The sequence below is a fragment of the Suricata suricatta genome, chromosome 6 (genome assembly GCF_006229205.1).
Source record: "Suricata suricatta isolate VVHF042 chromosome 6, meerkat_22Aug2017_6uvM2_HiC, whole genome shotgun sequence".
Classification (NCBI taxonomy): domain Eukaryota; kingdom Metazoa; phylum Chordata; class Mammalia; order Carnivora; family Herpestidae; genus Suricata; species Suricata suricatta.
In genome coordinates this window covers 99,943,062-99,968,719 of record NC_043705.1, presented here as the reverse complement: position 1 = coordinate 99,968,719, position 25,658 = coordinate 99,943,062, and the positions used below count along the sequence as shown (strand labels likewise).

The window sequence follows — 25,658 nt, the reverse complement described above, 5'->3', positions numbered from 1 at the left end:
GTCTTCATCTGGTTCACTTTGGGAAAAAAGGGGGAAGTGAACTCCAAGAAAGCTGCATCACTGCCCCTGGGGCCATTGGAAATAAAGGGAGACAGGGAGCAAGTAGCAACACTATGTTCTTTAGCCAGAGCAGTTCCACTTGGCCGAGGTTTAATTTGGGGAATTGGTATCTGATTTTATTTGAAGAAAGTGTTTTACATAAGATTTTTTAAATGATTCCACTGAGGTAGTGAGTAAAGTCTTCAAACTACTGGAAGCTCCTAGATTTGGTCTTCTGGTCTTCTTGTACCATCCAATTTTGCTCACAGGGAGGCATATTGATCTAAAAGCATGGTTCAGCTGCTCCCAAAATATGTCTCAAGGACCATTTATAATAGAATTTCCTGAGGTGGGATGGAGTGGAGTTAGGTGACCTGTTAAAATGGGAATACCTGGGTCCCACTCAGGACTTTATAGAAACAGATTCTCTGTGAATGAAGTCTGATAATTTGCATTTTTAACTAGCTTCCTAGGTGACTGTATTGTGAGCTAAGACGTAACAACCAATATGGTAGAATGATGAATTACCGTCATGGCAAAGACAGAAAGAGCACTAGTAAGAGATAAAAGGATTGTGGCTGACACAGAAAGACTGAGAAACCGAGATTCAATAATTTACTGATCTTTCAGTGGAACACTGACTTTATGACTAAGCCATCTTATGATAAAATTATCTTAGTACTTAGTAACTAAACTTATCTTTCACCCATGCATCCCTAACCCCACATTTAATCCTTTCTTTACAACAGTTTCTTTCTGAAGAGAATAGTGTAACCATGAAGTTATGACTTACTAACCAAATACCCAGAGGAGTATACTGTGTGCTGGGTGAGGCATTTATACAAAAAGAAGACAAGTCATTGCTCAATAAGCAGTCCCACTCTGGTACAAGGTCAACACACTCATTTGAAAATGCATGCTTTCTCCAAATTGTAGCTAAGGGTGGCCTTGTATATAGATGTTAGTTGCTGATAGAGTTTGTGTGGCCTTTTAGCTTATGCATTCATTATCAATGGAGCCAACTCTCCCAATATACCATGGCCTAGAGTTCTTTGTAAATGAATGTTAAAGATTTCATTTGGTGAAAGAACAGAATTTTTTTTCTTGGCAATTCAGCTCTAGATTCAGACTCCATCTGTTTACCACTTGTTGGACCTTTCAAGGATGTGCAGACACCCTCCAATGCTAACATGGGTGGTCACCTCCCAAAGAGCAAGAAATAAACCAGTTTTCATTAACTGCTGGTATTTATGAGGATCTCACAATGAAATTAGAATTTTTTTTAAGTGGCAGCCTAGAATAATAACAACCTTGTAGGGGAAAATGGTAATCATGTTACCTGGGTAACATGTGGTCTAAGTACCCAGATGGGAAACCCCTGATTGGGTTCTTATCTCATAGGTAAGGTGTCCCACATCTGAGGGGCCAATGAAAATCATCTCAATGTCTATCATGCTGATCTGAAACATGGGACATCATCACCAGATGATATGCTGCCAAATGAAGAAACATAATGACACCAAATGGGGAAGCAGATCTTTGTTCAACCTTGAGAATGAGAAATCAGAAACTGTCATTGTTTCACAAAGATGTATACCAACAAGGATGTTCATTTTTCAGAATAAGATAGCAAGGAACTGGTCTAGGGAGAAGATTTGAAATAGAACTACACCTTCTCTTGTACACCCAAAACCAACATAACACTCTATGTTAACTATATTGGAATTAAATTTTTTTATTAAACAAAAACTGTACCTTCTCTCAAACAAAGGCTCATTAGTTGCATACATGGGAAGAAAGAGTAAGAATGTTCTGGAAGCAAGGACAATTGGGCTTCATTCATTTATCAGACACCTATCAAATGCTAAGTACCATATGCATCTATTATCTCATTTAGTCCTCACAAAAACAAATTATGGTAGATTTTATCCCAATTTGCAAATAGAAATAATGTGAATTAATTAAGATTAAGCAACTTCCCAACTGAAAAGGGATTTAAAGATAAGGACTCTGATTTCTAAATTGTGTTACCTGGTATACACATTGCACAGAGCCCCACAAAAGTGAGGGGAAAAACATTTAGAGAAAAGATGGCATCTTTGAAAACATTCTTTGAATCTCTCATAATAGAAATGAACAGTCACAATTTCCCAAAACCTCTTACACTGTGTATGTGTGTGTGTGTGTGTGTGTGTGTGTGTGTGTATACACACTTTCATTAAATCTTCTTATCCATCCTGTCAGGGATTATTACAATTCTCAAGTCACAGACAAGGCAACTGGGAGTTCAGTTACATCCCCAGAATTACACAACGACTAACCAAATTGGGATCTAAACTCAGATCTATCTGATTCCCTGTGCCCTGTGCTTTCTACCACTCTCTTCTGCCTTCTCCTAGAAGTAAAAATTTTCTTTTCCACTCCTTTCAGCTGAAGATGAGGACAAAAACAAAAACAGAATCTTAAAGAGGCTAAAAGGAATGTGTTACTCCTGCTTTCAACACTTCCGTTTTGTACCACATGGAGACAAGGTAGGCCTTGACAGTCCATGTCCACTGTGAACACGGACATGAAAGCCATGAGCAGCAAACAAACCCTTTCCCAAAGCCACTGGAACTCCTGTGAGCCAATTCCATCTAATGGACTTGCCTGCTCCTTCTCCTTTTAATGCTGGCTATTCCATTAGTGTGTCTCACTAACACACACCTGGAGAAAGAAAGGACAGAACTGGAAGAACGCCATGAATACTGAGGTCCTTGAGTTTTAATTTGCTGAAAAATCTGTGTGTTGTTCAAACAATGTAGAAATTAGCCATATGGGAACCTAGCTTGGGTACATATCTTCATCTGTCACCACATTTGGGGGGGAAACACTACAGAATCACTGTAGTGTTTAGGCTTGTAGAGAGGAAGAAAAGTCTGCTTGGAAGCAAACTAATATTGAACATGTGTTTATGCTTCTGACCTCACAATATGGTAACAAATGATGGTTCTGCAAGTAAACTTGGGAAAATAAATGGATTATTGCAGAGGGAAGAACCCCAGTGAGGGTGATGAGCTTCATTTCCCCTACATTAGTCCTTAATTCTTAACAGGACAGCCAGCAGAGATTCTATACAGCTTGCCTAAATAGATGAAATCTACACCTTATTCTGAATTCAAATCTTAGACCCAGTGCATGTAATACAGTGCCTTAATAGCTTCCCAAACTCTCATTTGGCCTCAGTTATACAACCAGGTGACACTGAAAATAATTAATGCCCTTTAGGACTCGCATCTGCTCCTATGGTTCCAAGTCAAGGTTTTTAATTGGGCTATTTTGGCATTTGGAGACAATGGCAAGGTAAAATAACCTTTCTTTAATATTTTTGAGGTCAGCAGATAGTCCTGCCAAAGGTCATCCTTCAGGTTCACAAATGAGTCATTTGTATCACCTAATGCAATCTGTGACTTGCAAATTGCACTGGGATGTGTTAGCGTGCATTAATTAGTCCATGTGATGAATACTGAATTCATCATTACTAGCCGGAGCTTGTAGAGATGTGCCAATACTTGTTTTGGCGGTTTGTGGTTGCTTGTTTTTATTTTACACTCCACTTCCAACCCTAGTCTGAGATCTTCAACACCCCGAACTCAGTAATTGGCACACTGGAGTTAACCCTCTCCCTATGACTTGGCTGGGACCTGGGAAAAGATACCCTCACATAAGAAATATTGAGAAGCAGGAAGCAACCATAGTCTCTCTGCCTTTGGCTTGGCTAATCTGTAAAACTTAGCATCAAAAGATGATTCCTTTTCCTCTTTATCATCCACAGCATCCCCAATCCCCTGAGAGGGAGGGAAAGAAGAGACTCCTGGTTCAAACCTCTTGCTCCGAGCAGTGCCCTGAGTTGCTATGGGTCCTCTCAGCTGCTTGGCACCTTCTGCCTATAATGAAGGCATTATTAATTTGAGTTTCAGGGGATAGAAAATCAGGATGTGGACACTGTATGGCTATACCATCTGTGCGGTTGACATATATTGATTCATACCTTCTTCCCATCTGTCCTTGACACTGTGCAGCAACAGAGGTCACAATCTTCTCTTTCCTGGAATTTCCCCCAAATGCAACTTTCCACGCAGTATTCTCTCAATGATTTTCTTTGGTTGCTATTGTGCACCTCTAAGGAAAACTAGTGACAGAGTGTCTGCATCTGTCATCTCCCAGTTAAGTCCATTTGACCCAACATAACAACAACCAACCACATCAAAGGGGGTGTATGAAAACAATAGATCCTCCACTTTGCTGTAAAATGAATCTTCCATTTTACTAGAACTAATTCTAGTGCTCTAGAATTTTGTGGATAGCAGAACTAAGGCATCACTCTATAAATTAACACATTCCTTTTGTAGAGCCAATGAAATTCTACCCAGCAGATTGACAGATTGGGAAAAGTAGATTTACAGAAAGTTATGAAGCTGAAAACCAGCAAGCCAGTATACCCCGCTCTACATGAAGGACACTAGGAGAAACAAATCTCCAGCTAATGGGATATTTGTGTATTTATGTTTAATATACATTTCTTTTAGAAAAGAAAACTATCTATTCCTGTGATGGTCACTTCCAACATGAGAAAACCAGAGCCAGATTTCAGAGGGAATTTGTTTCAAGGACTATTGTGTAGTGTGTTTTACTCCTTTTTTTTTTTTTTTTTTGGACTACTCTATCTGGATGAAATTGGACACACAAATAACTGAATTCACAATGGACTTTTTTGAGGATTCAAGTGGCCACTTCTATCTGCAAAGTAAGAAGTGGCTAATGCAGCCCAAGTGAATGACTGAGGCTGCATTAGCCAATTAGGTTGCCTGTTAGGAGGAAGGACAATGGCAATGCAGAAAGCCTCTCCATAGAGCCCTGAGGCCCTCCAACAGACTCGAGAAACCCCAGAAACAGTGTTAGAGAACTCTATCAAAGCAGAACTAGGCTGCTCAGAATCAGAAAATTCATTTTTATTAGTTATTCTTATAGCTCTAAAGGTCGCCAGTCCAGGTAATAAATACTACACTACCCTTCCAATGAGGGAATCATTTTTTAAAAAAGATTTTAGCAGGTGCCAGTAACACCCACATTCTAAACAAAGTAAATGTCCAATCCTGCATATCCATAAAAATCTCCTCTCTCTGCCTTTCTTAGAAAATTATAGATTCCAATGTATCTGACATTTTCAGTCCATATTAAATGTTGAAAATGAATCCATCTTTCAGTTCTTCTTGAGAGAAAATATTGCAGCTTTCAAAATATTTTAAGGAAATTTCCCTTGCTTTGGAGGGTGGATCTCAGATCACGCAGCCAATTTGATTTCAAAACAGGAAATTTTGTTTTGATTAAACTGTGTGGCTCTGCTGGCTTCTGCAATACTGGGCAAGAAAGAAAAGGGTTTGGTGAAGGGCAGGATTTGAAAATAGCCACACTGTACCAAAGGAATATACTATTAGCTCCTTTAAATCAGTTCTAGAGGAAATAGCATTCAATCAAGAAACAGTGGACAAATCACCTTTCTGGACCTCAGATTTTCCCCATGTGTAAAACCAGAGACTGGTCTAGTTCATTTTGAGGTCCCTTCCAGATCCAAAAGTCCACGATTCTGAATCTACAGCACTCACAGTTTGTGAAGTAGTGACAGACCAGCCTAGCCCTGGCCCCTGGCAAGCTCAGGAAGACTCACAAGCAATTGCTCTGAGCTCTAAGCCAATCTTGCACAGGGCTTATCAGCACCACCCCTTTCTCTTAGCCTTTTGGGTTTTCACATAATTTTACTAGAAACTGAGTTCAGGCAGCCTTGCGCTGTTTCAATCACTTGTTGTTTTAAGCTCTTGAGACCTTCTCCATAGCCCAGATGTATCAGTCACAAAACTGTCCCTTGTGAGGATTACAAGAGAAAATCATGTTCTTAGTTACCTAACTTTTTATCCCCCAACTTTCTGCTACTGGGTTTGCTCTTGGGGCCCTGGGAGCCCATTAACATCTGCTGTGCCCCATGATGGGTGAATAAACAATGGGCTAAGAAGACAGATCTTTGGGTAAATGGTAGCTTCATTTTACTGGTAGTTTTCCTGCCTTTTCACTAGGAATGCTCACTGTCTTCCTTATGTAGGATCACTGCAGAGAGAAAGGTGGTTTCAAATGTGGTTTAAAGAGCCTTGTGTCTCTAAACATGCAAGCCTTTCCGTGTGTTCTAAAGTCACATCATAAGGCTGAGGCAGAAGACAAACCTCTGAATGCCACTGGGCAAAAACTCTTCTTCATCTCTTCAACAAAGACACGAGAAGCAGAGAATAAATCCCTCTCCCTTATACTGGCTATGGCAGAATGGTCCAGGGTTACTGGCTTGTTTCATTTACCATTCTCCTTAGAGCATCCAGAATGATCTTTTTAAAATGATTAACTGAATCACAAACCATTCCTCTCACTCCCCTTTCAAATGGTTTCCGCTGCTTTTAGAATGAAATCCAGACCCCTTACAGTGGCCTAGTTCCTGCCTACATCTTTAAGCTCTTCCATGATATTTTTGCCAGCTTTCTTTTTGCTTCTAAAATATACTATATTATGGGGCATCTGGGTGGCTCAGTCGGTTAAGCCTCTGACTTCGGCTTAGGTCAGATCTCATGTTTGTGGGTTCAAGCCCTGCGTCGGGCTCTGTGCTGACAGCTAGCTCAGAGCCTGGAGCCTGCTTCCGGTTCTGTGTCTCCTTCTCTCTCTGCGCCTCCCCCTCTCATACTCTGTCTCTGTCTGTATCAAAAATAAATAAAACATAAAAAAATTTTTTTAAATATACTATATTCATTCCCATACCAGGGCCTTTGCAAATGCTGGTCTCACCACCTGAAATATTCCTCCCCATCCACTCACTCACCACATGACCAGTTCTGCTTCACTAAGTCAGACTTCCAGAAAGGAATTCCCTTGGCTGGCCAATCTGAAGTAATTCCCACTCTTGGCCATCTATCAACTCTCTATTATATCAATCTGCCTTATTTTCCTCAAAGCATGTATCACTTTTGTCTTATTCATTGTCTAGTTCCCTGCTGGAATGCAAGAGCTATCAGAACAGAAACTTGTCTGTCTTGTTCACATCTCTATTGCCAGGAATAAAGCAAACATATAGTGAGTGTACAATATTTGTTGAATGAATAAACAATGAATAATTGGATAAGTGAATGAAAAAAATGAATTTTTTAAACAACGGGTTCATGGGCAGCTGGACTTCGAGAAGTCCTTGAACTCTCTCAAATTACATGTAAAATTCTACCTACATGTGTTTTTCAGATAAGAGGTTCTACAGCTTTCATCAGATTCTCAAAGGGTCTATGATTCCCAAAGGTTAGACAGACTGTGGCAGAGCCTATTAGTTATAGGACCCCTGCTTTTTAATCACAGAGCTGCCCTACATTTCCTGGCCTCTCCCGTAGACAATGTGACTACTTATGTCACAGGAGATGTGCAGTGGTACGTACCTCGAGTGCCTTAAAAGGAAGCAGGAATACCTTTCTTCTTTCCTCCCTCCTCCCGCCAGCTATATCATGGAGGTAAAGGCTGGAGCTCCAGCAGCCATCTCTGACCATGAGGTAACCTTGGGAATTGAAGCTATACACAGCAGAGCAACAAAATAAAAGCCAAGGACCTAACACCATGGAGTACCACCTAGCCCTGGACTATCTCTAGACTTCCTAAACAGAAGGAAAAAATCTACTGTTATTTGATGGGTGTGTGGTGGGTAGAGATGAGACAGTATTACTTGCCACCAAATTAATTATCCCACTCTTTGCAAAGTAGGAGAAGATGCTCCCAGTGGAATCGGTATGTTAACACAATAGGAGAAGACACGGTCCAAGGTGCTACTGCCAATACTCACCTGTCCAGAAACAAAATTTGGTAAATTAGAAGTGGGAAAGAATTAGAAAATAGACCCAATGGGATAAGAGGAATTTCCTTCAGTAAGCCTCAATCATGAATGCAAATAAGTCTTCGATACATTTTATTTACACTTTGCCATTAAAATGTGCCCCTAACATATGAGGTACATTTCTAACAACAAAAAATCCTTTCCATAATTACTTTTTTACAGAAATAACGAAGCCTACCTATGCATATTTGTCTGCATTTCAACAATTATACCATGTACTGTAGCTCATTTTTATTCAGGTCAACCTATAAACAAATGGTGATTATTTTTTGCTATATAAATGCATCCACATGGTGTCAAAATTTTAAATGATATTTTTATATATTGATTCTGAAGGTAACAATAAAGTAATGACACCACCATACAAATTAGTATTATTAACATGTTCCAATCCTGTGTATTATTAGAAATAACTATCATAGGTAAATTAAATTATTGATCCACAACATTGAAAATGTTCAGGATTTATTGTACATTATATGTGTATGATAGATTGTTTAATAAATTTGTCCATAGAGACTTTAGTAATTTATTAATTACAGTGCAATCAATACAACCACGAATAGAGGACATTATTATTATTTACAAAGTAATGAGCCGATGAAAAAACAAAGACTTCGTTGTTGATGTAAGGAATGATGAGAAGTAAAAGCAAGCTAAATCTCTTGACTGCCCATACCTTGGAGTTAATTTCAGGAGGCTATACTCCTTCTGTATAGTATAGGTCATGGCTGAGATGAGAGTTCAGAGAAAGAATCACAGCTATATTACCTTGAGCAAGTGACCTAACTTCTTTGATCTTTCCTCCTCCTCAGTCATAAGTGAGGATAATACTAGTCATTATCTGTAGCAATATTGGGAGCATTGAATGGGATAATTTCGCAGTGTCTGCCAAATAGTAAGCACTCATTACATGTCAGTTACCGTCATCCTCATTGTCATCATCACCATGTTTCTCTGTGCTTCTTTCTTTTTTTTTTTAATTTTTTAAAATGTTTTATTTTATTTTTGAGAGAGAGAGAGAGACAGCACGAACAGGGGAGGATCGAGAGAGAGGGAGACACAGAATCTGAAGCAGGATCCAGGCTCTGAGCTAGCTGTCAGCACAGAGCTCAAACCGGGGCTCAAACCCACAAACCATGAGATCATGAGCTGAGCCAAAGTCAGATGCTTAACCGACTGAGCCACCCAGGCACCCCCATCTCGGTGCTCCTTTCTTAACTGGATTCCCTATAATGAACTAAAGAGATTTCCTGAACCTAGTTTTAGTTCATAAATCCATGAGGGCACTGCCTCCATTCTGTCTTCCTTTCTATCGTCCAGAGTCCCCAGTGGTACCTTGAATGCAGTGCTGTCCTCATGCCAGTGGACTGAGCTTGGGTGGAAAGGTAAGGCTCTATACCCCAATGGACACACAGCTTACCATTTTCTGAGCCTGTATCACCATCCCCATTCTAATAACATGGGAATTTAAATGGCTCAAAAACAAGAAATGTCTCTTACCTCAATACCAGTAGGCACAGCCCATATTATGCTAAATGCCACTCTGGGTCCTTCCCAGAAAACACTGGCAGCAGCCTAGTTCCCAGAGGCAGTCTGCACCCAATAGATAAGATGAGGAAAAGAAAATTGCACCAGACGAGACAGATGACCTTGCTGGCTTGTGTTTAGCTAACAGTAAGCATGGCTATCACTTACTGATCACTTACTATGTTCCAGGCACTGTTCTGAGCACTTTGTACGGATTCTCTCATTTAATTCTTGTGACAAATTATACAAGAGAGTCCCATTATTTTTCTCTCTTTACAGTTGTGGACATTTAGGCTCAGAGGATTTAAATAGCTTGCCTAAAGTCAAGCACAGCTAGAAAATTGCAGAGCTTGGCTTCCTACCCAGACAACCTAGCTAAAACCTATTTCTCAGAACACTATAACTGTGATGTTCTAGGAAGTTATTCTAAGCATTTAAACATGTATTCATCCCACTGTCTTCTGCCAGAGGCCTCTGATGGTAGTTTACAGAGGTAACCCGTACAATGGTTCATTAAGATCTCAGAATGTCAGACACACAAGGGGTTCAAATCTAAGGTCTAACCTTTACCAGCCTGATCTCTCTGACTCATTTTTCTCATCTGTAAAATGGGGTTGACAGCGGGGCTTGTTTCATAGGCTTGTGAGGATTAAACGGTATGTTTGAATAAATTGTTCAGCATACTGCAGGGCACATAGTAAGTGCTCAGTATATGATAACTATGTGGATTCATTATTCTCTCCTCTGTAAGAGATACATTAACTAAAAATAAAAATAGAGCCCTGTAACTTATCATATTCAGCCTGGAAACCCTCCTCCTCACATCTGGATGATAAAATGTAATTCTTATGAAAAAAGATAATTTTTCAGCATGATGTTCTCTATCTGCAATTACATCAAAATCACATTAATTGAGCTATAACACTGTCACGCTCAGCAGCTGGAAAGCGCATCCATACATTCTAAAGAGAAGGCCATTAATTCAGCTCTCTACAGTGCGGCAATGAAATTGGGATGTCCGTTCTCCAGCATGATTTACTGTCTTTCAAGCTGCTTAAGTGGGAACCTCTACAAAAAGATTTAAGTTAAGTGACTCTTGTGCTGCTCTGAAGCTCATTTATTATTGAATTAAGTTTTCATTTCGTTTAAAGGGAATAAAGAAATATAGTTTTATTTGAAACAAGGTAAAACATTTAAAAGAAATCGGCTATTATGATCCTGGAAGCCAGTTTATATATCTGCAAATGATCTCACTCTGCTTATGCTCTGCTGAAAAGCCAAATTTAAACTCATAAATATTACTAATATGCATATAATTTGAGACTTTTGCATGAGAGCTCATCCTTACTTTTCATACTTTATCATTCCTCTCTTTAAAAAAAAATTTTTTTTAAATCCAAGGCAGTTAGGGAATGGGCTAGAGAAAGCCCAGGCAGAAATAAACACTCATTTTTGAAAAGTCTAGATTTTCTTTACGACATGGCATGGAGGGAAACATTGGAGGGAGAAGAGACAAGCAAGCAGATACATGTTATAGGTTATGGGCATGTGGCAGGAGGTACTATAGGCATATAGCGTTACAAGATTTACGGCATCTTGGTCCACAGATGACTTGAGCGTGGCAGGCAAATAGAGAATAATTCTCTCCTCGTGGAGGAAGCACAACTTCATTGCCTAAATTATCAGCCTTTACATTAGACACGGGACAACAGAGCCCCTTTAGAATTAGTGATCCTCTCTGTCCACTGTCATGATTAAAGAGATGGTATATGTTTCCTCGTCTAAATCTCATGCAGAACAGCCAAGAGTAATATTCTCTATATCAAGAAGTCCCTAAAGTACTAAGCACTTCTGAACAAACTATATTTTTAAAATATCCACTAGGACCCCTATAATGGTGTCATTTACACTCCAGTCACATGTGTCTACAGCACAAGACCCTTCATAATTAGGTATATACACTATACCAGCTCACTGCCTAATTAGCAAATTATGTTGAAAATAGCATCCTGCTAATTAACGGTTATTATGGCATTTCTGAAGCTGAGGCTTTAATTATCACCAACCTAATGCTTGTGTACAGAGAAAAAAAGAACCCCCCCTTTTTTAAATGATCAATAAGTGCAAGAGATTATTATAAGGCAAATCTGCTGACAGCTGATTAATTTGTTTGATGCAAAGTTGCTGCGTGTTTCATATTATTTTATCGGAGTTGCAGGAAAAAGGTACATAATTTGGTTTCATTAGCAACCTCTGCGATTTATCACTAGAGAATGCACCCCCCCTTTTTTTTTGTTGTTTGTTCAATTCCCTCTGTGTTTTTGCCTGTACCAGCATCAAAGTCAAGAGCAGGAAGTTTTAATTAAGTGACACTAATGAGGTCGTTGAAAATGATACTTCAGCAATTCAGCATGCTGTTAAATGTGTTTATTCTATAATGTCATCAAAGGTGATTGTTTTCCCTCGTAATAGATAAAATTCATTACCATAAGCATTGTACTTCTGAGTGTTGGAAATCCGAAATGCAAGTTAGTCAGGTGGATCTGCTACATTTCTTTTCTTTCGCTGCCAATTCAAATTACTGGACCTAAAACAAAACTTTAGCAAACAAGGCTCACTCTGCTTTATTTTAAGTCTTCCCTGTTTAGTAATTAGCAGACCTTGCCGGTGAGAAACGGAACAAAAATGAGCATGCAAATGACTAATCAAGGAATGCTGGAATCAAAGGGGGTGATGAGGGAGAGAAGGATGTTCCTCTGAGCCTGGCCATTGTGTCTCTGGGTCGTGCAGCTCAGCCAGCCCAGAGCTGTGCACCTCCTGGTTGCATGCCTAAGCAGCCCCACCGCCCACAACAAAGGCACTGCTCTATGATTCAGCGTTTGATTTGAAATGAGGACATTTTGGATACATTTTCCTTTAAAATGGTTCCAGCCTTCCAAATACAATTATGGTTGTATGACCCATTTGTGGAAATTAATTATCACATTTTGAATTTCCACGCTTCCTAAGAAACTGAAAATGATTTTTCACATTTCTGAGAGATTTGGGGGAGGGAGGAGAGCAATAAACATACCCCATTTCACAGATAAGGCAAACTGAGCAAGGTAATTTATCCCAGGTCAGAGGGAGAGCAGGCAGAATTATCCCTGTTCTGCTTCTCATCAAGTCACACCACCTCTGCAATTCAAAGCATTCACTCTTGATTTTCTCAGGTTCCTCAATAGCGCATTTTCATATCTTGGACAAATTTAAAAGTTCTAAAATGTTTCCACAACAGCCTGTTTTTCTTTGAGTGAGACCCTCACTAATGACAAAGTCTTCATCAAACTAATAGGTCTCGTAGCTTGCATGGATTGGGACAACAGGGCTTCTCTACCACACAAAGCTTACCATTTCCAGAGTTTATTTGTTTTTAATGCCAAGGGAAACCCATTCGGACCTACCATCTTTCATTACTTGCAGCAGGAACTATTCTTCCAACAACACTGCTAATTTATAGCAAACTAAATAGAATTCTGCACTTCTTTACTGACTGCCCAGCAACCAATCAAGACAAGTGTTTGGGGGGACTTTTAACTCTCATGACTGAGAAATGAAAGTTACTTTGCTTCCTCAGTGTATCCCCAGTTTGGGCTGGTTTGATCCTTGGGCAGGGGAATGAAGTAGATGACCTTGTGGAATTTTTCAGGGCACTCTCAAAGACTGAAGTATATTAGCCAATTCCCTAAAACATCTCAGGAAAATTAAACATTCAGTATTTTTGTGGAGCAAACCAAACTTTGACTTAACTTGTCATTTTTCAACCAGTTAGCTGCAGAGGAAGCCCAGAATGCTCTGGTATTACAGAAAAGTACAAGAGGTCACCAGCTTTTTATTGAAGGACTAAACACAGGAAAAACATCAGAATGACTCAGAAGTCATTTCACCACCAAGAAGGTGGTAAAGAAAGTTTTAATACCCTACCTAATGTGAATTAGTGAAATGCAAGAACACACATCAAGAGGCTTAAGGGCAGTTAATAATCTAGGTGGGTGCAAAGTGTTGAGGCCCTTCATAGAATCAAGAGATCCTCATCTGTGAATTAAGCAAATGATGTTTCTGAAAGAACCAAAATGCCTTTACCAATTTTGATTATTATCTGGAATTTAAACTTCTGCTTCTCTTCATGGTTTCCCCCCTTAACTTTAGCAATCATCCAGATGCTCCTTAATAATATGGCAAAGATAAATGATAGCATTCAGTGCCAGGGAGGATACAGTGAGGTGAACACACTCGCCCATGGAGGGCTGGGGGCAGCAGAAACTGGCAGAGCCTCTCTGGAAAGCACGTTGGTATTGTGCTAAGAGTTTAAAAACCTTCATATCTTTTTTTTTAATTTTTTAAAATGTTTTATTTATTTTTGAGACAGAGAGAGACAGAGCACAGTGGGGAGGGGCACAGAGAGAGGGAGACACAGAATCTGAAGCAGGCTCCAGGCTCTGAGCTGCCAGCACAGAGCCCGATGCGGGGCTCGAACCCATGAACCGTGAGATCATGACCTAAGCTGAAGTCGGAGACTTAACCAACTGAGCCACCCAGGCGCCCCAACCTTCATATCTTTTGTTCCCATAATTGTACCTTTAGGAATCTATCATAAGGAAATCAGAGCTACTCACCAAGGCATTATTTATAATAATGAAAAATTAAAAACCTAAATGTCCAACATTTGCAGACTGGTAAAATAAATGATGATCTACCCAACTGATATAATATTATGCAGTCATCAAAAAACATATTCAAGGAATACATATTAATAAAAGTAACAGCAACAAAGAAGGCTAATGATGTAACTTAGGCATTATATATATATATATTTATATACATTTATAGATTTCAATACATCTATTGAAGCATTAAAAGCAAGCAGAAAAGAGACACCAAAGTGCAGACAATGGTTATCCTTGGAAGATGGTATAAAAGGTAATCTAAATGTCTTTATATTATGTAAAAATTATTCATTTAAAAATATCTGCGGCACCTGGGTAGATAATTTGATTATCTTTTGGTCTCAGTTCAGGTCACAATCTCATGGTTCATAAGTTTTGGCTCTACCCTGATATGTAGAGCCTGCTTGGGATTGTCTGTCTCCCCTCCCTCTCTGCCCCATCCCTGCTCCTTCTCTCTCTCTAAATTAATTAATTAATTAAAAGTATACAGCCATTCAATAATATTCATCTTTAGAATGCACCCTGTTAGCATTAGGAATTTATTTCATGGTGTAATTTATAATTCCATATAATTTATAACATAAGCAGTCCAAACATTTTTTCTCTATTAAGTTCGTAATTTTCAGCTCTGTGAAGCTCTGAGAATATTGAAATGCTGGCAATTATTATTCCAAGGCTCTCAGTACAGCACTCCCAGAACAGGCCTTTAAAAGACACCCTCACATTTCAAATCACAGTGGTAATCTCAGTTCGTATAAAGTTTCCCACAGATTCATATGAGGCAAGAGTGCCACATGCAAAGTCTCAAGTGGTTTCATAGCAATATCTGGGGTCTTCATGGATGGATCTTTTCCTTAACGATTTCATTACTGATCTCACAGACTTACAGACACTCTTGTCTCAGGTTCCTCGGAACTTTTGAAATCACTTTTCAGTTCAGTAAAACGAGTTTGCAGTGGGCTTAGGACTTCTAGAGCCAAGGCTTCGTTTCTGGGGTCTTTTGTTGTTGATGTTGTTCTGCTGCTGTTTTTTTTTTTTGTTTATCTGAATTAGTGTATATATATATATATATATATATGTGTGTGTGTGTGTGTGTGTGTGTGTGTGTGAATATATAGTACTGGTATTATTTAAATTTTGAAAAGTAAAAATTCAAGGCACAGAAGGGAAATTTATTGCCATCTAATTAATCTTTTTCACCAAGGTGGTTTTCTAAAGGAATATTTGGAAATGTATTCCGCCAGGAAGAAAGTGGGGTGAGTTCGACTGTAAGTGGAAAACTTATGACAATAGGCAGCCATCATCCTTCTAAAGAATAACATAATTACAACAGAAATGAAACCAGGTAACAAGGTGCCCAACAAGCTACCTTGTCAGCTCGAGATGAGGGAATCGATAAATTGTTTGCCTAACATTTCCCAGTCTCATTCTTAATACAACTGGATTTACTTGGGCTTTTGAGATACTCAGAAAAGTAATAAAGATTTCTCTTTACTGAAGAGTAAATAAAATAAATTTACATTACTCGTTAAAGGACTCATGGATTGTTTGTTTGTCTTCACCTTTTTAAAGGCATGAGCTAGATAAAGAGAGCTGAGAAAAGAAGACGTTGGCCTGTATCTTTGTCCTGTTGCTTACTTAAGCAAGTGACTTAAACATCTCTGAACCAGTGGATCCTTCCTGGGCATGCTTTTTTTCAGAAGTACATGAAAAAGATAAATAACACATAGGCAGAGAAATAGTAAGTGCTCAATAGCTTTGGACTAATTTTTTTTTAACTTTAAGGTAAACACACAAAAACAAATAAATTGGATCTGCATGCCCTAAAAGAAAAGAACTTGAATGGATACATTTGGAGCACAACTCTTTTAAGAAACATAGTACCTCCTTTGCTTTCCACCAATGTCACACAGTTTTAAACTTTTTGTCTTTTGTTCTTTTACTGAATCATAAAAGAAAAAAAAATATTCTCCCTTCTTCAGCATCTATCATACTGATGAAAACAGGATATCCAAACCATAATATGAGACCACAGGAAGATGTCACCATGTCCAGTACAGACTGAGTGTATGTATCATATGATTACCAAGCAATGAGGCTGACACAGAGCCTCCCGAATGGCTTATGGAAGCTGAATCACACTTTAGAACCATGTGTCATTTATGTGCATACTAGCATCTTCCATCTCCACAATGCCACTGGCAGCGGCGCGTTTGTCACACACCCAGGAACAGTCCTACCATTGCCAGACTAGATTGACTCCTTAAAGGTGCCTGGAAGATGAGATACCACCTAACTTTATAGAGATATGAGGGGAGGTCCATTAGAAGACAGAGGAAACTAGTAGTTTCCAGAGTAAAAGATCCTGGGACTCTCCTTTTCCCTTCTCTTTACTCAACGCTTAAGTTCAAAGGTCTTCAAATAAGTCCTTCAAATTTCAATTCTCCGACAAGCCTGGAGACGGGCAGTTTTGAATAGCTGGACAGATTCTGGCAAGGTACCTGAATTTAAATCCCCGTAAGATACTTAGTCTCTCCTAGCCTCAGTGTCCTCAGTGGTTGTTGTCAAGATGAAATGAGATAATGCATGAAGAGTTCTTAGCACAGTGCCTGACACATAGTGTCTACTAAAGATCAGGGCTAGAGGAGGCATAAGCAAAAAGTAGACTGCCCTGAGCTAAATGTTTTCTGTATATAACTGTCCACTTAACAAGTCGACAAAGTAGACACTATCATTATGCCCATTGTACAGAAGTGTAAACAGACTCGCAGAGGTTAATTTGTCCAAGACTCAATAAAAAAGGGGAAGAGCTGGGATGAAACCCAAAACTGACTCCACAGCCTGAGATGTTAATGCCTACCCTATATTGTGTGATCTTTTACACTAAAAATCTGACTAATCTATTAAAAAGAAAAACTGACACTAGAGTCTACCTTGAGAAATTATGGGCCCAGTTTTTGCCTGGCCTCTAAAAAGGTACCTGCCCTTCATTCAGCTCCCTGACCCTCATCCTACTCCTCTTTACAAGAGGGGATGAGAAGAAGGGATTTGCCAGCAGGAACTTGGAGCCAGCAGCTGGTAGGAGGCTGTGCTCTGAAGGCACAGTTAAGGTGAACACAGAGAGCACAGCCCATGGCACCAAGGAGCTGAGGACACATTCCAGAGACATGATACAAATGTGCCTACTGCATCACAGCCGCTCCACTGGCCCACTGAGCCTCCCGGGATCCAGGGGCATAGGTGGTGTTGTCCCATTCCCAGACTGACATTGGCAAACCCAGGGCGGGCCAGCTGGTAGAGCATCCAATAGCCACTGCTGCAGGCTCTTGCTACACACACACCCACCCGCACATGCTCACGTACACACACACACACGCACACACACACACACAGTTACATGGAAAGAGTAACCAGGAGAAAACTAAATCCATCCCCCCAAAAGGAAAGGGGGCAGCACATACAAAAAGGCAAAATTATACTATTATTTTCTCCCCTTTAGTGACTCTGTTGAAATTGATCACACATTCCATCACTATAATTAGCCATTTCTTGATTGAAGTGCATTTATGCAACAGAATTACTCTCACCTCCAAAAAGTATAAAATGTCCCACGAGTGGTGGCCATGTATTCATTTAAACAAATGTGTAATGAACACCTACTATGTACTGATATATGAGACAATATCAACATGACACCAAAAATCTGCCAAATACCCTGAGGTTTTCCAAATATGCAGACGTTCCATGTTTCATTTTTATTCAGCTCTCTTTGCCTGGATGGCCATTTTCTTCTGCCCCCAGTAGGATGTGGTCAAGTAGATGGAGTGATTGAATGTACATGATGCTACTGGGTTCTTAATAAAAGAGACAGAAGAGTGATTTTCCACCCTCTGCCCAGCACCAACAATAATAAATATGTACCTGTGTGTGCTCCTAGGTTGTCTGACAGTACAAAATGCTTTGCTGATTGTATCCTTGCTTTTTGTCAGTACCAGCAAATGGAAGGTGACATGGGGTAGAGCATGAAAATGATCTTTCACTGGCTACCTTGTGAGCCATCTTTCCAGCCTCCATTTCCCATGTCAGCTGATCACCAATGGATGGTCAATATATACAGCACAGCAGATGAGAGAACAGACACGAGGTGAAGCATCTCAATTCAGCTTCCACTCTACCACTTACCGTCTGGGTGACTTTAGGTCTTAGGTTGCTTTAGATCCTTCAGACTTGGTTTCCTCCTCGGTAAATGGAGATAATAACAGTACCCAAAGTTATTGCAAAGGGTTAATAAGACACATATATAAAATGCTTAGCACACTGCCTGGCACATACATGTGTTCCACGCTAATATTCCTGGGCACCTACTGCATTGAAGGCATGTGCTAAGCATCATGGGGTACACCCAGATACCCAGACGAATCAGAAAGTGATCCTTGCTGCAGGCATGAACTCCCAATCCATGAGGGGAATGGGAATCTATTCCAAGTCACTCCTGCACCACAATCCTCCAAGCATTTTTCCACTCCAGCATCTGTCTCTGCTTTGCATGTCTTCCTCTTCTGGACTAGAAACTCCTTGAGGGTAACAATTTTGTTTTGGTGGTTTAATCTTGCTGGTCTTCCATTTACCCCAACGTGCATCATAATATCATGAACAGAATGGGCACTAGATAAATGTTTGTGAATGAGAGAGTGAACAAAATAGAGAACAGGAAGTCCCACAAACACAGGCACTACAAAAGTGCTCTGAAAATTCATAGGAAGGAGAGATGACTTTTGTTTGGCTATAGCAAAGTGGGGGTAGGAGGATCATCAAAGAAAGGGGAGGGAGTAAACCCGAAAGCGTGGCCTTGGAGAAAGCCTGGATTAGTGAGGCCAATTGAGGAGGTCATTCTGTTCCCTCCCTGGCCTAAATTTATGCCTACTCTGCCCCCAGTAATACAGTGAAGTATTCATGTGCATGAATATCAGAGGACTGGGGTTGCATAGGGCTGAGGTTGTCCTTGGATTCAAATTCATTTCTCTCTGAAGTGCCCAGAGTCCTATCATATGGGATTCACATCAGCTCTGTCTTTCTAAAAGATTTTTATTTTCCACCCAAGCTGGTTTAGCATCATTGAGAAGGTCTTCCATATAAAAGATTAATAAATAATATGGTTAGGAAGCCTAGGATTCATTCTGGGCCCTTCAGTACCCCTGAAAGAAATAGGCAAATTGGACAGAAATCAAAGAAGGGAAGCCACGAGGATTAAAGAGAACAGCAGCGGGAGCTACTTATAAGGGTTCCCGCAGCACCAGCCAGGAATAAGCAAAGCTCAGGGAGGACAAAAAGGCCTGAGGATCAAATGCTCTCCCCGAGCAAGGGTGTAGGCACACCGATGAAGGGAAAGAATTGCTCGGGGTCATGCAAAGGGGTAGAGCAGAGAGGAATGGGATGTAATTACAGAAAGGAAAACTTGGGCTGAATATCAGGGCAACCTTCTTAAGCAGGGGCTCAATCCGAGTTTGGAATGGCTTCCCAAGGGAGGCAGTGGAAGCCCCATCGCTTGCGGTGCAGAAAGCCACTGGACAAAGAGCTGAGGAAGAGAGTGCGAGGAACAATCTGCCCGCGCAGGGGGTTCGACAGGTGACCTCACAGGGCGGCGCGGCTCTGCACTTCAATGACACGTCAAGATATATTTCATCAGGCACCCACTGGCGAAAGCCTAAAGCATTTGTGCCCCCCCCACACACACACCCTTGGCCATTGTGCTCTCTCAATACGCCACTCAAGAAACATCCCCATTCACTTCAAGAGACCCTCCACAGCTCCTTGCTGCCAGCATTGGCCCCTGCATGTTCCCACTTTAAGGCAAAACATGGCTTTGAAGGAGGAATTTTAACTCTGGTTCCAGTGCCTTAGTCTTTGCTCCTGGAACTGAGGTATTTTTATTTTGTTTTGTGTAAGACACTTTTGAAATCAAAAGAAACTCCTTATCCTTATTATAGGATCTTGAATGGCCAATATAAAATTGTGATATTTTCATGTAATCCCCAGGTTGATTAAATGGCTCCGTTTTCTTCCACAGGAGAGTCCAATATTTCTAACATGGACCATAGTACCCACAATGACCTCTGCGGCCTCACCTTTCCCCTTCCCTCCCCTCTGCCACACCATTATGTGCCTCTTAGAGTTTCCCAAACAGCATGTGTTCTCTCCTCCTCTGGGACTCTGTCCTTGCTGTTCACACTCTCCCAATCATTCTCATGCTCTCCCTATCTTCATTGTACTCACCTCCTCTGGCTGCCATTACAAAATACCACCGTTCAGGGTGGATTTAACAAAAGAAATTTATCTCTCACAGTTCCAGAAGCTGGGAAGTCCAAGATCAGGGCGCCAGCTTGGTTGGGTTCTGGTGACTGGCTGGCTGCCCTCTTACTTATCCTCATGTGGCTGACAGAGACCTCCGGTTTCTCTCTCTCTTTTTTTTTTTTTATAAGGGCACTAATCCCATCATGGAGGCTTCACCCTCATGACTTCATCTAAACCTAATCACTTCCCAAAGGCCACACCTCCTAATACTGTCACATGGGCAATTAGGATGTCAACATATGAATTTGGGGAGACACAAAATTCAGTCCCTAACATTCTACTGTTACTCTTCCTTCAGGACACAGACTTAAATGTTAGCTTCAGCAAGTCTTTCCTGATTTGGCAAAAATGGGGCTGGCATCCCAGACTTTACAAGGTCATTTAATACAACATGTGTTTACTTGTTCTACTTTCTCACCAGTCCACAGGCATACAGAAACCATGCACATCTTACTCTCTGCTAGAACTCTGAAACCTGGCACACAGGGCGTTCCTTTACACAATAAATGAATCAAGAAGGAGCACATTAAATGGGGTCCATGGGCACCTGATGCCCCTTACATACTCAGTGTATACTTGAGTGCTTAACATGTGCAGGACAAGGGCTGGGTCTTCCGGGGAATGCAAAGATGAACTAGAAACTAATCCTCAAAGGCTTAATGCTAGACAAGGAGAGAAGATATACATATAAAAATCCTGCCCCTAACATACAAAGCTAAATATGCCATGAGACATAGTGCTATGGAAGTTCAGAGGCAGGACACACATTTCTAGCTGGGTTGGGGGAAGGGAGTTGGGAAGACTTCTTAGGAGAGGCTGGTAGAACATGAGATGTGGAAATGACATCCAGGAAGTGGGTAAACCACAAAGAGACCAGAATAAGCAAAGGCACGTAGCTGGAAATCTCCAGCACCTTTGGCTCAATAGTAGAATTAAACTAGAATTCAATTCTAGGGAGGCTACCTTGGTCACAAGTATTTAGAATATAAAGCTTCAACCGTATTATATACACAAAGGAGTGATAAAATCAGACTTCACTCTGTGGTTTGTGATTTGGTGGGAAGTGGGCTACAATTTGTGAGAAGACCTATAGTCTCTTATTTTCAAGTAACCAACTAGTGAGCAGTTAGTATTCTTGGAGAGTCAAACATGTCTTCTCTCCTGGATGGGGGGAAGCTATAGAGCAGCCCTTTGCCTCAGAAATCATCTAACAAATTGTTGTTGTGGAAATCTGTCCTTTTTAGAACTATGGAACCCCGGATCCTGCATAGGAACACATCAAGTTAACATAAGCCCTGACTTTATGAAGTCTGAATATTCTAATTCAGAATTCTGAAAGAGTCTAGGGGAATTCGTTGGCAAGCCCTCTTATCACTTTCCTCATTAAGAACTTTGCCCAGGGGCTTCTTTAGTCCTCATCCAACTTCTAGCCCTCATGCTTCATTTACCCGGAGGACCGCTGTGGTGCCTGACCTTGCCCTGATGCATTCTAGGAGGGTTTCCTTTGCCCCCACTTTTATTTAGCATTACTGTCAGCTACACCTCTGCTGATGAGAGAGCCACACAGCAACCACCCAAACAGTAATGTAGAGATGACATCTGCAAATAGCTTCACCTGGGTGAAGAGAGACTTGAAGACAGAGCCCAGGATACTTAGTCAGTCTACACACTTCATGAAATCCAAAGGGGAGGATTTGCCAAAGAATGGGAGGTCCCGCAGGAGATGGGAGTGAGTTGAGGGAGGAATGATAACTGGGACAATGTCTATTGCCATTTGCAGAACGACAGGATTCCAGGCCACTCAAGGACATTTCCCTCTATTCCTCAAGCAAGGAAAGCCCAATGTGAAAGCCCAAGAAACAAAAGCATAGAGAGGCAAAAGACTTCCCCAAAGCTAGACATCTGACAAGTGGTAGAGCTGGGATTTGAACCGAGGTTTGTATGATTCCAGAGCCCAGCATCTCAACATTTTTGCTATGCCATTGTTCTTCTTGGCATAATCTTGGAGAGACAAACAGGATAGACAGGCTATTTATTAGCAAGGCACCCTTTTCCAGCCTTTTTATAAGGGTGGAAGATGAATTAAACCCTTCCTACATAGCTAGTCTTCTGCCACCCACTGGTCAAATGGACTCTGACAGGAAGTGGATCCCCAGTGAAGGGTGCTTCCCCGTGGACCAACACTGGTATAAAACCACTCTGGATAAAAGGATGGCCTATGAATGAGTTGAAACCAATTATTATTATAATCATTATCTGTGTAACATTTGGGCAGGAGGTATCTCCTGACAGTTTCTTGTGAGAAGTTATATCTGTCTGACTGAGCAGAGTTTAATTGAAAATGTCAACCACCTCAAAGATCATTAAGGTGAAGCTCTTAGCCTCAAGAAAAGACAAAACTGAAAACAATCATCTGTTGCTGCTTACAACCAGCTGTACTGGGGTGGACAGAAAACAAAACAAGGAACATATGGCACTTGGGGCTTTTTGTAAGCCATTCAAGCACCAAATCCTCAGGTTTGCTGTGAGAGAAAGAGATCCTCATTCTAAAACACACATTTTGGGACGAATGATAATGTGAGGGGTTGGATCCATGCAATCAGGACTGAACAGGTCACATCAGGAATACATACAAACACAGTGAGTCTCACTTGGAGGATGACTTCTTGAGGTGTTCTTTGCTATTCTAACACAAAGCAACCAGAACTGCCTATAAAGCCTAATAATATTGTGAGTGGTTTAGGTGAATATTCATCTTGTCTTTCTGTCCTGTTCCCCCACACATATGCACACTCTGTGCACACAAACACACACTTGTGCACACATACATCATCAGGGGTTGCCACTCAATTATACAAACTCAGCCAAGGATCCTAAGATACACTAAAGGTCTAAGAGCCTTGGTATATTTGTAAATAGTTTCCAGCTAATATTCCTTTACTACTTTTTAAAGTAACAAAAATCATGTCAGTCATGGAGAAAAGATGCATTTTATGAATATGGGACATTCTTTTTACTACAAATACTGAAAACAAGAAAGGAAAAAGTGATAAAATTCTGATATTAACACATAGATCATTTAGGTAATGGTTCTAAAAAGCTGTGCTCCTTAAAATAAAATGTATATATGGTGCTACATAAGATACCTTTTTTCCACTGTGAAGCAGTGTCCTTACATATCACAATTAGCACTGTGTTACTGTATTATAAAACCCCTATCTGAGGATACACAGGGTACACCAAACAGAAAATCAGGAACTAGTTGTCAAAGGCTCTGTCTATGGAATCAGACAATCTGTGTTCAAATCCAGGCTGTTCCACTGACTTGTTGTGTAACAAGGGTCAACTTACTTTACCTCTGTTAGCCTCAGTAACTTCATTTGTAAATTGGAAATAAAAGAAATACCTAGAACCCTTAAGGAAAAAGCATTTAGCATAGGGTTTGACACATGGAAAGCCCTCACTAAGTGGGAGTTGTGGTTAAGCTTCAGTGAGCACTAGGTCTGGGTGAGTGGTAACAGATTACCCATCAATTTCAAACAGGTGTTCTAATTTCATATCCAAGGAAACCAGGAACCAGTGAAGGTCTCTGAAGGAGTGGTATGATAAAGAGGACTCTAAGGAAGCTGACCGTGAGGTTTTATATACTATAAAGGAGAAATGCAGAGTGCAGAGTCCACCTAGAAAGCCTCTGTGATGATCCCAGGCTAGCTCCATCGGTCTCTGAATGAGAATGGTAGAAATGGCCAAAGCAAGGAAAGAGGGTTTACAAGAATATTTTTCAAGAAGGAAGAGGAAGAAGAGAATGGGAGGAGAAGAGAAAGGAGAAAAGAGGAGAGAAAAAAAGGGAAAGAAAGGGAGGGAGGATAGTGAGGATGGAAAAAGAAAAGAAAGAAGGAAGCAAGGAAGGAAAGAAAGAGGGGAGGGAGAAAAGAGTCTTGTTTTGTTTGGTTTGCTTTGCTTTGCTTTGCTTTGCTTCGTTTTAGAAAAACCAAGAGTGGCCAAAACAACACACAAACCCATCATCATTCTAACTAGACAGGATTTAGGAATCCCTCAGGACTGACTTCCAGGGTCTAAAAGTTTCCTAAATGTGCATTCATTCAATTTATTCAGCAAGTCTTCACTAGCCTCTGAAACACAGAAATGAAGAAAGACCACAAAATTGCTCTTTTGGAGCCTAGATATGCAGATAGCTACAAAATAATTAACTATAGAAATAATTCATTAATTCTCATTATGTTGTGTGTTGTAGTGGCATCCCTGGTCAGATCCAAAGCCCTGTGGAAAAGCTTCTAAACAGAACAGAATCTGAACATAAGACTTCCTACCTAACTTCTTATTAATCTGGCTTCTAGAATCAGGGGAGGCAAGTTGAGTGGACTTTACATAAAGAAAATGTTCATGCCCATTCTAAGTAGCAGCCTATAGGCCTGGGAAAGCTTTGAACCATCCTTGAAAGGTCAGCTGTCCTCTTCCCGTAAGCGGCCTGAGGTGATCTCTGAAAATGGTTTGCTATTCACTTGACCCGGAAAACCCGACAAAATCATGCAAATCAAGAGGTTCAAATCTTCGTGTTCACTTTAAGAACACCCGTGAAACTGCCCAGGCCATCAAGGGTATGCATATCCAAAAAGCCACCAAGTATCTTAAAGATGTCACTCTGCAGAAGCAGTGTGTGCCATTCTGACGCTACAATGGTGGAGTTGGTAGGTGTGCCCAGGGCAAACAGTGGGGCTGGACACAGGGTCGGTGGCCCAAAAAGAGTGCTGAATTTTTACTGCACGTGCTTAAAAATGCAGAGAGTAATGCTGAACTTAAGGGTTTAGATGTAGATTCTCTGGTCATTGAGCACATCCAGGTGAACAAAGCCCCCAAGATGCGGCGTAGAACTTACAGGGCTCATGGTCGGATTAACCCATACATGAGCTCTCCCTGCCACATTGAGATGATCCTGACTGAAAAAGAGCAGATTGTTCCTAAACCAGAAGAGGAAGTTGCACAGAAGAAAAAGATATCCCAGAAGAAACTGAAGAAACAAAAACTTATGGCCCGGGAGTAAATTCTGCATAAAATACATGCAAATA

At 40.7% G+C, this 25,658-nt stretch overlaps 1 protein-coding gene and 1 pseudogene across 3 annotated transcripts in view; one reads left to right on the top strand and one right to left on the bottom strand.

The window, feature by feature from the left end:
- The window catches only part of EBF1 (EBF transcription factor 1), a 388,330-nt gene that overhangs the window by 215,131 nt on the left and 147,541 nt on the right, over window positions 1-25,658 (bottom strand). The gene's annotated exons all lie outside the window — the stretch shown is intronic.
- Window positions 25,060-25,647, top strand: LOC115294901 (annotated as a pseudogene).